Consider the following 11,768-nt stretch of genomic DNA (forward strand, 5'->3'; position numbering starts at 1 on the left):
ACTTCATGAAAAGGCTAGCACTTGAGGAAAGTGTTCAGTACATTTTAACATGATTATGAAATATAATGAGGTATTAATGGTCATATTACCTTATAATATATTCTTTGTATTTTCCTTTATAATATATAATACAATTCTCATGTGGTTTTCTATAAACTATATTCCACACATAGACAGCTATAGTGAATTTTAAAATAGCTCTTTCTAAAGTTGTCTCTAGCCAAAATCAGGTCATACATACATTGGTCAAAGAAAGAGAAAAATCAAGGGAATTACCTAGTTTCAGACAAACCACATATCTTTGTATATTTTTTACTTTTGAATTCTTTCTCTTTATGGGTGGGTGTTTAGTTTACATGCAATACACATACACACACACACATACATATGTATATATATACATATATACATAGATATATAAATTTCTACTCATTTATATAACACTTAATAATTCAGAATGTTGATAAAAGTCTTTGATATGTTAAAAATTGTTAAAGAAGTCATGTTAGGTGATACAAACTTAAATTTAACATTTCATGAAGCCTGCAGACTCCGTTTTCAGAGGATCCAGAGAACTTTGAAATAGGACAGCAGGCAGGATTCATTTATAGGATAAAAAATAAGAAACAAGGAAGAGAATAAAGAAATTGAATAAGGAACAAGGAAGAAAATATAGAGCCTAGAGTTGACTTGGCTTTGGGGATTGGCTGGCTGGATATTACTGCATTTCTGGTCAAGCATAATTTATAGGACATAGAAATTACCCAAGTTTCACTTTACTGACATGGCATGCCAGGCCAAAGTGGCTCCATCTTGGACCTAGAAATTGATTTCAACACATCTGAATGAAGGTGACAAATAGATCTGATGAATCATAGAATGAAAAGACTAAATGGGATTGGCATGTGCAGAGCATAAACACAAAACAAAACAAAAAATCCTAGGCATTGGAATCAGACTCTGCTTTCTTTCTTATAAGAAACATTTTTTCTTTGCCAATTAGAATATTTGCTTAACAATTCTGCCAACTTGTTATCTCTACTCATCCTTTTCCTACTGAAATGTGTTGTTTATCAAACTATGTGTGCTTTATTTGCCAGGTTATTATTTCTGTGATGTGTTCAGTAGGTCAAAAAAATGAAAATACACTGTTCCCCCACTACTGATTTGGTAACACGAACCAGACTGGGAAGTCTACAAAGGAATTAAAATTTTCAGCAGAAAAAAATATCACAGCCCTTTGCTCTGCACTATTCTGTTTAAGTTTTACATTGCTTTTATTAGATGCTAAATGCTGTTTTTTAATTAAAATGACACTTTCTTCTTTGTCCTTCCCTTAATGGTCATAATATCTTGGATTGGTTCCCTGATCAGAAGTGATTTAAAATGTTACAAAATAGGAATCAGCCTTTACTTTACTGTGGTTTAATTCCCACTTTTTAATATAGCATTACATTGGGCTGCCAATGACCTCAATGCACCAAAACCTCTTTGGAAGATATTACTGCCCTTTTTCTCCACTACACTCAAACTGTTATTTTTATTAGCATCATAGGCACCATTCTACCTATGTATTGTAGTTAAATGACCCTTCCACACACTCCCCAGGCTGCCCATAGGTAATACACAGACATAATTGGATATAATCATCTATTTAAAGGTGGAATTAATTCTTATGTTTCTGGCAATTAAGGTAAAACTCAAAGGCTACTCTTTCCAGATTACACACCAAAGGTTGTGTTGAGAACTCAATGACAGCAGTGAAATACACTCTAGGTGTCCTAGTGTCTTACAGGAAAGGCAACTGTCTCCTGCAAAATACCTCCTCATCTGCAAAGCTGATGCCTGCAATTCCTTTAATGCAGAGGGATGGCATTTTATTTCACAATACCACTGGAAGCTAGAAACACAAGTACTTCTGAGAGATAGCTCATTGATTTATATTTATTCTACCCTGTAAATGAGGAGATCTGATCTTTTCTTGCAAGGAGGGAATTACAATTCTGAAAAGGAACAAAAGTGACTGCCCTGGAGGGAAGTGAAGTTATTAAGCAAGAGAAGGCAGGCAGATCACTCAAGGCCATTGTTCCCATCTTCAACATTTTGCCTAAGGCCACCTTGATAGCTGAGCTGCTCTCACAAGCAACCTGAAGAAGTGAGGGCTCTTTAAAGCTGCAGAGGTAAAGTACTAATGAAAGGACCCCATTTTCAAGGTCCGTTTTGTGGAACAGCAGAAGCACTCTTCTCCGGTAACAGATGGCAGAAAAGAGCAGAGAACTGATTACATGTCATCTTAATTCTTCTTTCGCTGCCTATCTAGCTTAAAAAGAAGGAAAATAATCAGAATCAGGAACATTAGTAAACATTATCCCTGTATCCAAAGGGAAATACACAAATAGGATTTTCATGTCTTGGAAAGGTAACACTTTGCTCTGGAATGTGAGCTCTTGTTCAGGATTTAGGGACAAAAAAAATACAGAAACATCATATTTTTGTTGTAATTGTAAATATAAAGTCAATTATTTATTTAATTGGAGCACTTGCTAAAAAAAATTTACTTTCCCTACTTATGTTACCATTTGTATAATAAATTGGTTCTTAAAGGAGTTTTAGGAATAACATAGGCATGTTTAGGGAGATTTAGGAATAGAGCGAACCCAGGGGGAGGAAGGCATCGAAAAGGTCTTGGAGTTGCCAAAAAGTATACATTCACACACACACACACACACACACACACACACACACACACACACAATAAATAAATAAATAAATAAATAAATAAATAAATAAAAAATAGGGGCCACCGGATAAGGAGAGAGGAAGACATCCATTCACAAAAGATAGGGAAAAGCCACAGGGTATGGGGGTTTGATGGGAGGAGATCGACAATTCTACCACTGAAGGGAGAGACAAAGAGAGGAGCACCACATGGGGTTTGGGCTTTGAAACTGATATTCTACCAACTGGAAGGCAGTATGAAGAGACAAAGAACTCCAGCCTTTATAAACCTTAGCAAAAAAGAGCTTGGTGAGTTACCCCCTGTCTGTACTTGCTTCCCATAAACTTCCACCTTTTTCATCTACTACGGTTTGTCTGTGGCTTCATTTTTTTAATCCATCTGGATAAGAACCCAGGAAAGAATCACCCTTGCATCTTGCTCAGGTGAACAACCCAACTCAGTGCTAAGAGTTCCACCTAGACCAGTGGTCTTCTAACTGTGGCTCACGAGCCACCACATGCGGCTCTTTGGCCCTTGAGTGTGGCTCTTCCACAAAATACCACGTGTGGATGCGCACGTACAGTGCCATTGAAACTTTGTGGCCCACGCGCAGAAGTTGATTTTCGGCCTGGGCGAGTCTGTTTTGAAGAAATGGTTCTAACGCGGAGCCACACTTAAGGGGCCAAAGAGCCACATGTGGCTCGTGAGTTGCATTTTGCCTACTATTGACCTAGACTAGGGGTGTCGAACTCAATCAGAGAAGGGGCCAAAATCTAAAATCCAGCCTAAATCGCGGCCGAATGAATGGCTTACTGAACAGTCATAAACTGTCATTGTGATGGAAACGCAGCAGAGTGCAGTGATGACAGCGCAGTGCGGGCCACATTGCAAGGCCTGGCGGGACGGATTTGGCCCGCGGGCCTTGTGTTTGACACATGTGACCTAGACCATACTAATGACTTACAAAGGACAAATCATAGAGGAACTTGCTTATATTTTCATATAATAAATATGATCATTCTTTCTCTCCTGCTAGGAAATGAATTGAAGAAACAAATTTTTGTCACTTCCCAAAACTCTTTTGCCTCTATATTAATTTTAAATTTCTATTGCCTCATGTCAAGTGCTCCTAATGACTTAAGTCTTGATAAACATCTGATAAGAGAACTTACATAGCTTAACAAAATTTCTTGAGATATTTTGGCAAGTAGAACTGAAAAATGAAACTATCCACCCCCACACTTGGTCTGGATATTGGCAGCCTAAACCAAACCTTAGTCCTCTTCAACAAGACTGCTCTTACTGTCTTCATTAACATTTAGTCTCTTTCCCAGGTCTGTCATGACCAGGAAACTAGATTTATATTTTGTTACTTAAATCTCCTGAAGGCCCCAGCAACTCTTTGATAAAAAATATCAACAGACAGTTTGTGCCCCAAAATTATTTGAGCTCCAAATCCAATCCTTACCACTTTTATAAATCCTGGGCTGTTGTATGATAATTCTTACCCAATCTTAATCAAGTTTCTACATTGAAACATGCATGAACCTCAGTAAAGTCTGAACCTCAGTAAAGTCTGTCTTTCCTTTCTGACTCTGAACAGTCCTCTGCTGGGAAAAGCAATAAACTCAGCCTGTCTCTACAGTGGTGGTTATAAACACCTGGAAATAGCATGATCTAAGGCAGTGTTTCCCAAACTTCTCTCATGATGAGAATCACCTGTTGGACTTGTTAAACTACAGATTCCTGAATCCCAATTAAGACAGAGCACTAAGTTAAGTATACAATTTTACCTATATGTTCCCAAAAATTCTAGTTTAGCACTACTTAGTTGGGATTCAGGAATCTATAGTTTAACAACTCCACCAGGTGATTCTCATCATGAGAGAAGTTTGGGAAACACTGATCTAAGGTATAAAAGCAGAAAATATGTGGGATATTAAAAAAAAAAAAAAAGGCAGGTATCATTTTTGACAAAAATGTAAATTGTTTAAATTTGTTACAGAACATTTTACAAGTAAGGTAGCATCATATTGATAAGAATCATAGAGCTTATATTATTTTTAGATTAATAATTTCTAACTAAACTATACCAAACTTTGAGATGTCTTGATAAATTGGTCTATGTTCCAAAACTAATGTATAATTGTATCAGTTAAATTTTATAAATAATTTAGATCCCCCAAAAGATAATAAAAGCTGATGTAAAGATTTTTACCTTAATTTGCATTGCTCTATGCCTTTTTAACATAATTTGGTAATAATTTTTTCCCCCCAGAATTGCTGATGTGGTAGATAAAATAGAGCAAAAGCAAAATGTTTTTGAGCAGAAGTGTGTCAAAATCTGCATTTTAATATTACTATCTTTACATTAATCACATAGGTTCTTTTGTATGTTAAAGGAATTGGTGTCTTTGCCTTATCTTTCCTATTCAATGGTAAGTATCTTAAAAGGAATAAACCATATCTTATTTATCTATCTGCCTGTCAATTAAGTTTTCAATGTATTAGTTGAATTGAATCAGATAGTAATAGTAAAATCATGAAATGCTAACTAAGCACTGGACAAATTTTTAGTGATATGCATATTCAATTTATCATCAACAACAAACCTGTGAGCTATTACTAACTCCTTTTACAAATGGAGAAACTGAGGTAGTGATAAACTAAAGTGAGTTGCCCCTGGTCATATAGTCAGCAGGGAGATTTAAACAGAGGTAGTCTTTTCTTAGAGAGTACATTTTAAACAGGATGTTTTATCACAAAAGAAACATATTCAAGAGTTTACATGGCTTTCAATTCTGTATTAAATTTTCTTTGTTATTCTTATATTTATTCAAATACATATTTATATCTCTATTCATATATGAAATTCTAGTTACGAATACATGTAATTATAAAAAATTCAAGATAAGAAATGTTTTCACAGGAGGTTCAATGCTCTCTAATCCCACCTAGGAGAATTAACCACTGCTAATAGTTGAGTGGACATTCCTCAAAACTCTATTTGTATGCACAGGCTGTCCTTCAGGAGACACATAGAAGAATCTCCTAGCAGCATTGTTCATAGCAATAAAACAGTGGAAACAACATAAATGTCACTTGACAGGGAAGGAATTAACACATTGAGATATAATCTTGATGGAATACTACATTCGTCTTGGTGTGGGTATCCTGGGAGGCAGGCACTGAGAAAGAGAGCACATAATTTATTGGAAAGCAGATCCCGGAAAGCTGCAGTGAGGGCACAGGGACAGTGGCACTAGGGAAGATTAAAGTCAATCGAGTGCAGTAATGAGCTGTTTTCCAGTGTAGGCAACTGGGTCTCATTCCCCCTGGAGACACTGTGGTGTGGGTGATATAGCAGAGTTTCAGTAGTAAAGGTCAAGGCATTTGTTCATTAAAGACAGCCTGGCATGCATGAGCATATGCTCTGTGGCCTCAACAATCTGATCAAAGTCAAGGAGTGGCAAGTTTCAGATGACTACATCTTATATCCACCTAACCCATGCTTACTTCTGACCTTGACAATAGCCTTGCTTTAAAAATGAAAGGGATTAAAAAGATACCTGAAAACTTGGATGAGAAAGTGGACCCAATCAGTATATCATTTCTCAGTCAGACTTTTATTTTTAATTTTTACAATGGATATAACCTCTAAGAGATGTCTTGTGACTTCCTTTGGATCTGTTGTGGCCACTGGCCCAGGGCCCTCTTCTTAAGCCATGCTGACTGAGACCTGAGCACAGTTATCCTATATAATAAAAGCCTAATACGCAAATTGACTGAAGGGCAGAATGCCCTGTAGAATGACCAGGCACTATGACATACATTGACTACCAGGGGGCAGATGCTCAATGCAGGAGCTGCCCCCTGTAAACTCCCACAGGAGGAGCACCACTCAGCCAGAAGCTAGGCTCATAGCTGGCAAGTGCAGCAGCAGTGGCAGGAGTCTTTCCTGCCTCCACAACAGCGCTGTTGAGCAGCAAGCCAAGCGGTAAGGAGGAGCAAACAGGCAGGTGGTAAGGACTGAGGGGTTCCAGGCTGTGAGAGGGATGTGGGTAGGAGGACATCCCCTGAGGGCTCCCAGACTGTGAGAAGGCTCAGGCTGGGCTGAGGGACACCCCTACCCCCACCCCAGTGCATAAATTTTGTGCACTGGGCCTCCACTGTTAATATAAGATTCTTTGAAACTTGAGCAAGACGATAATTTTGACAAACAGGAGATCATTGAAACAGAATATGCCATATGTTGTCACAAGAAAAAAAGATATGAATGCCTCCCAGGTGAGTGTGGGAGGAACATATGAGGAAAGCCAGGTTTCATGGTCAATAGCTAAATAAATGAATCTCAGCTCCAATCATCCCACACTTAACTCATGAGGAATGTGAGAACACAAAAAGCAAATACCTTTTGGTTTGCCCCCCAGTCTCTCAGAGCATAATCTCTTTGATATTTAAACATTTTATCATCTATATTTTATTACTTTGATGTGTTCTTGTGATCTAGACACTGTACCTGGCTTACTGTCTTAGACCTTCCTATAAATTAACCTTTGCAACAATGCTTTGCAATACATTATTATTCTTGGATAGATAGTCACCTATATCAAATAAACATTTCAATAAGATGTTCCCATTTCATTTTCAGCTGATTTGAACCAGCAGCTGGGCTTCAATATCCAAGCTAAATTTGCCTGCTATAAAATACCACAGCTACCAACTACTACAAAATTTGATTTGCTGTCCTTAATTATCCTAGGATTTGATATCTCACAACAGGGGGGGCGGTTAAGTAAAGGAACATTCATATTTATTTCTTAGAGGGCTTGAAAATGATTTTTCTTTAAAAATGGAGAACAATTTCAAGTGATGTGCATGCATGTGTAAATGTAAACGGCATATGTACGCCCAAAATAACATCACACGAGGCAAGATGATTATGTTTATAATCAAAGATTTTGCATTGAATGTATTTCCCTACATAATATTTATAAAATTTAAAATACCAAAATCCAGAAAGCCTGCATTAGTAGACAAGTCATAAAAAGAATACATTTTAAAAATAGTAAAAATATCAACCACTTCACAGCCATTAATATCCTACATATTAACAGTATCTAATAAGTGGCAGAATATTGTTCCTACATTACATTTTCATTTACCAATTCCATTTTTAAAAAAATATATTTTATTGATTTTTTACAGAGAGGAAGGGAGAGAGATAGAGAGTTAGAAACATCAATGAGAGTCATCGATCAGCTGCCTCTTGCACGCCCCCTACTGTGGGATATGCCCACAATCAAAGTACATGCCCTTGACCAGAATTGAACCTGGGACCTTTTGGCGCCCTATCCACTGAGCCAAATCGGTTTCGGCTACCAATTCCAAATTTAAGTAAAAATGCTCACAACTGGATAAATACGTAAGTGGAATTTCTATAGTGAGACACTGTTAGTAGATGTGGCAGTGTTGTTTGACCAGTGTGAAGTGTTTAATTTTTTTCTTATGTATCGTGTTTCTGTAATAAAGAAGTAAATTTTTTTGAAAATCAAGAATTATAGAAGATAGGTATATCTGCTTAACATTAAACATGTAGATAATTTTATTATAAAATGTTTATTTTAGAAAAAAACGCTCTCCATTGAACACAATTGTTAAGATTTAACTGATTTAATAATCTCCTCATTGCTCTCTTTAGAGCTGCACAACATGAGCAGAATGTTTGGGTCTATGTCTTTTGGTGATTTTACTGCTCTATGCAGCACTGACAATGCGATGGAAAGCTTTAATAACAATCTGTGACTTAGCAGATCTTTTCTCATTGCAATCATTCACACATGCTATATCAGCCTTCCTTCTCTCTCTTAGTGCCTCCTGAGTCAACAAGGAAACAAAACTACTACAATTTTTTTTAAACAACAAAAATAGCTCATCAAGGAAAGAAACTATGATTGGATGAAATGTGAGCATATGTGTTTTAATATTTTAAAACTTGTTTTAAAGTGGACTATCTGGCTTTATTTAAACACAACACAACTTATTCTAGGCTCTGAACAGGTGGCACATACTAATACAAAAAGATATTTAAATACTTTAATTACAGAAAAATATTTAAATACTTAAAAATTTTTTAAATACAGAAAAATATTTAAATACTTTAATTTACTAGGCCACTAAACAGAAAAAAATGAGTGTTTTATGTCAGTACACTGCAATGATATTATAGATATATCATTTTTTCCTATTAAAATGTTTAGATTTATAATCTTTATATCAATAACATGACTCTAAAATTAATTTTTTCAGGGTGGAATCATGAAAAATATGTAAGTCATTACCAATCTCTGATAATTATTGTACACATTTTCAAAAAAAATTTCCCACTAAAACTTGAACTTTTTTGTGCTTATAAGTTTATTAATTCAGCCAACATTTTTCATTATGTATAATAGTATTTTGTATCTGTAAGGAAAAGGGGTCATGCCACTGTGATCCTGTCCTTGGTTCCTCAAATAAGCAATTTCTACTGAATAAAGTGAATTTAATTTATGTAGGATGCCAGCTAGGCTGTGCTCCTGTGAATACATGAAGGAAAAAGCAATTTTAAATGGGTCTCTTTAAAATTGTTAGTAATTCCATGAAAGGTGAGGTCATCAGGAGGGTTGGGAAAAGAGTTTTCTTTAGGACTTGTCAAAGCATTTCAGAAAAAAACTGCTTCCTGGGAAAGAAGCCATAGTCTGGCATTTGGAGAGACAATATGCAAAGAATGTGTAACCTTGGGAAGGCATAACAGCCTCTCAGCTTCATTCCCTTCCTCCCTGTTCTCCCAGGTCCACTGCTGAGAACTCCTCAGTTATTTCTGTGGTGTGACCACTGAGCTAAACTGCAAGCTGTAAGGAACTAGATATGAGTAAAAATGGAATACTCTTAACAGAAGTCTTGCCATTCACTTAGTTTTAAGTAAATAGGCACTGCATTGTTTGATGCTTCATAAGAGGTCTCTGATCTGACCATCTGAGTCCCAAAATATTACAGTATGAAGCTTATGGATCATTGATCCTTTGATGTGTAGGTTCTTAATTATCCTCATGTCAGGGAAGACATGGATTTTGGGAGGATACTATTCAGGCCATTACAAGTCTCTACCAGGAAATTGATGGAGCCATCATGGCAGTGCTCTGATATAACCTCCTTCCTCTCTGTCAGAATATCCTCAGTGGTCTTAACTCTGAAAAAGTGTGGCCTCTCTTAGACACAAGAGAAATAAGAGAGAATATTATATATATTGCCTTAAGAGGTGCATCTAATAACAAATAATTTGATTGTATAGCAATATACAATTAATATATAATGTATATATTCAATATAATTAATAAATATAACATATAATAATGCATTTAAAAAAACATTTTGCTTGTTCATCACCTATATCGGCCTATAGAATTGTCTTTCCTCTGATTGCCACAAGAAGTATTTCAGGGAGGAATATATTATAAGATTTAACATATATAAGTTTCTTTTTCTTTACACCCCTAAATAATACATACTATTTAATGCTCTGCAATGATTAAGAAAAAATTACTAAGATTCTTAAGTAAAATGTCTATTAGAAGATATGTTTTTTCTTCTAAATTACTTTGCAAGAAATGTTTTCTCCAATCCTTTCTTAACAATTAAGCAAGTCTTATTGGCATAGAGTTTAGATGCTGATATCCTAGTATATGTGGGCAAAAGCAGGTTTACAGATGGTCATATGAAAAATAACACAACACATAATAATATAAGAATAAACTCTGTGTTTCACCTACTCACAACTGTAAACCTAACCCCAACTCTAACCCTTTGCACATGAAGTGGAAAATAAAACAATTATTTGGGTCTGTATATAAAAATTCCCTCCTTTGTCTATCCATAAATTGTTACTTTAAGAGTTGATCTTTTACAGAAACAAATAATGATTAAGATGTATTTCTATGGATTAATTATGCTATAGAATAGATATTGAATTCAAGCACCTATTTACTTTTAAAGGAAATTTTCTGAGCTTCTCTTTAAAGTTATTTGGAAAACATAAGATTTTAAAAATAACACAGACAAACCTTACAGTTAGACAGTGCTGCCCTCACTCTTACTGAGGGACCTGCTCTTCTGCAATCTGACGGTGGGAAGGTTCTTTTGACTCCCTGGTGGGACTGTCCCAGAGAAGATGTTTCTGACCCAGTGAGTTTAGCTGTGGCTGAATAAGCATGCTTATTTTCTTCTTGTTAAAGAGCACATGATGTGTAGATGGTGTTCAGTTTGCAAAACGTTTACTCTCATTTGCAAAATGTTTTGTTGCACTAAACCACCAAATTAATTTGAATATGAAGAAAAGTAAACAAAACAGAAAACATTAAAGCAATTTGAGTTGTTTGGTAACAAAACTTCAATGGGTCTCTAGTTAAATCCTTAAGAAACTAAAGAGCATTTAAAAAATTTAACCTCCATCGCTTCTCGGCCTTTTGGCTAAGATCAGGTGTAGTATTTGTTCTTATCAGTTTATAATATTTAACCTCCATTCTGGATGTGTTGTGTGTGTTTTTCAAGATAGCTATATCTAAATCACTCCAGAAGCAACTGATGAAGGCAATATAAAATTGGAAAATACCAATAAATAAGATACCCTTACATATGATACACCTGAGACAGAGTAGTTATTATTTTGGTAAAGGAAATTTTTTCTACGTGCCAAAGGTTCAATAGTAATAGACTAATAAACAGAGTATTACTTATAAACTGCAGAAGAATTTTAACATGCATCCCACATTTGAAAAACACCTGGCCACATAATTCTCTTAAGACATATTTTTGTATGTATTGTAGCAGTTTGACATATTTTGATATTTTTATTTTGAAATAGTCTTCCTTCAAAAATAAATGCACTACACCCTTTACTTTTAAACATATTCAATCCTCTAGGTCAGTAGTTTTGACTAACTGTGAGAGACAGAGACATTATGCCTTTACCCTTAGTCTTTCATCGAAACATCTTCCATGTTGAATGATT

General features: G+C 35.6%; 1 pseudogene; it reads left to right on the top strand.

Moving 5' to 3' along the window:
• The first annotated feature begins 11,207 nt into the window (after positions 1–11,207).
• Positions 11,208–11,328, top strand: LOC118708592 (annotated as a pseudogene).
• The last annotated feature ends 440 nt before the right edge of the window (positions 11,329–11,768 follow it).

Source organism: Pipistrellus kuhlii, unplaced genomic scaffold, assembly GCF_014108245.1.
Source record: "Pipistrellus kuhlii isolate mPipKuh1 unplaced genomic scaffold, mPipKuh1.p scaffold_m20_p_6, whole genome shotgun sequence".
Classification (NCBI taxonomy): Eukaryota; Metazoa; Chordata; class Mammalia; order Chiroptera; family Vespertilionidae; genus Pipistrellus; species Pipistrellus kuhlii.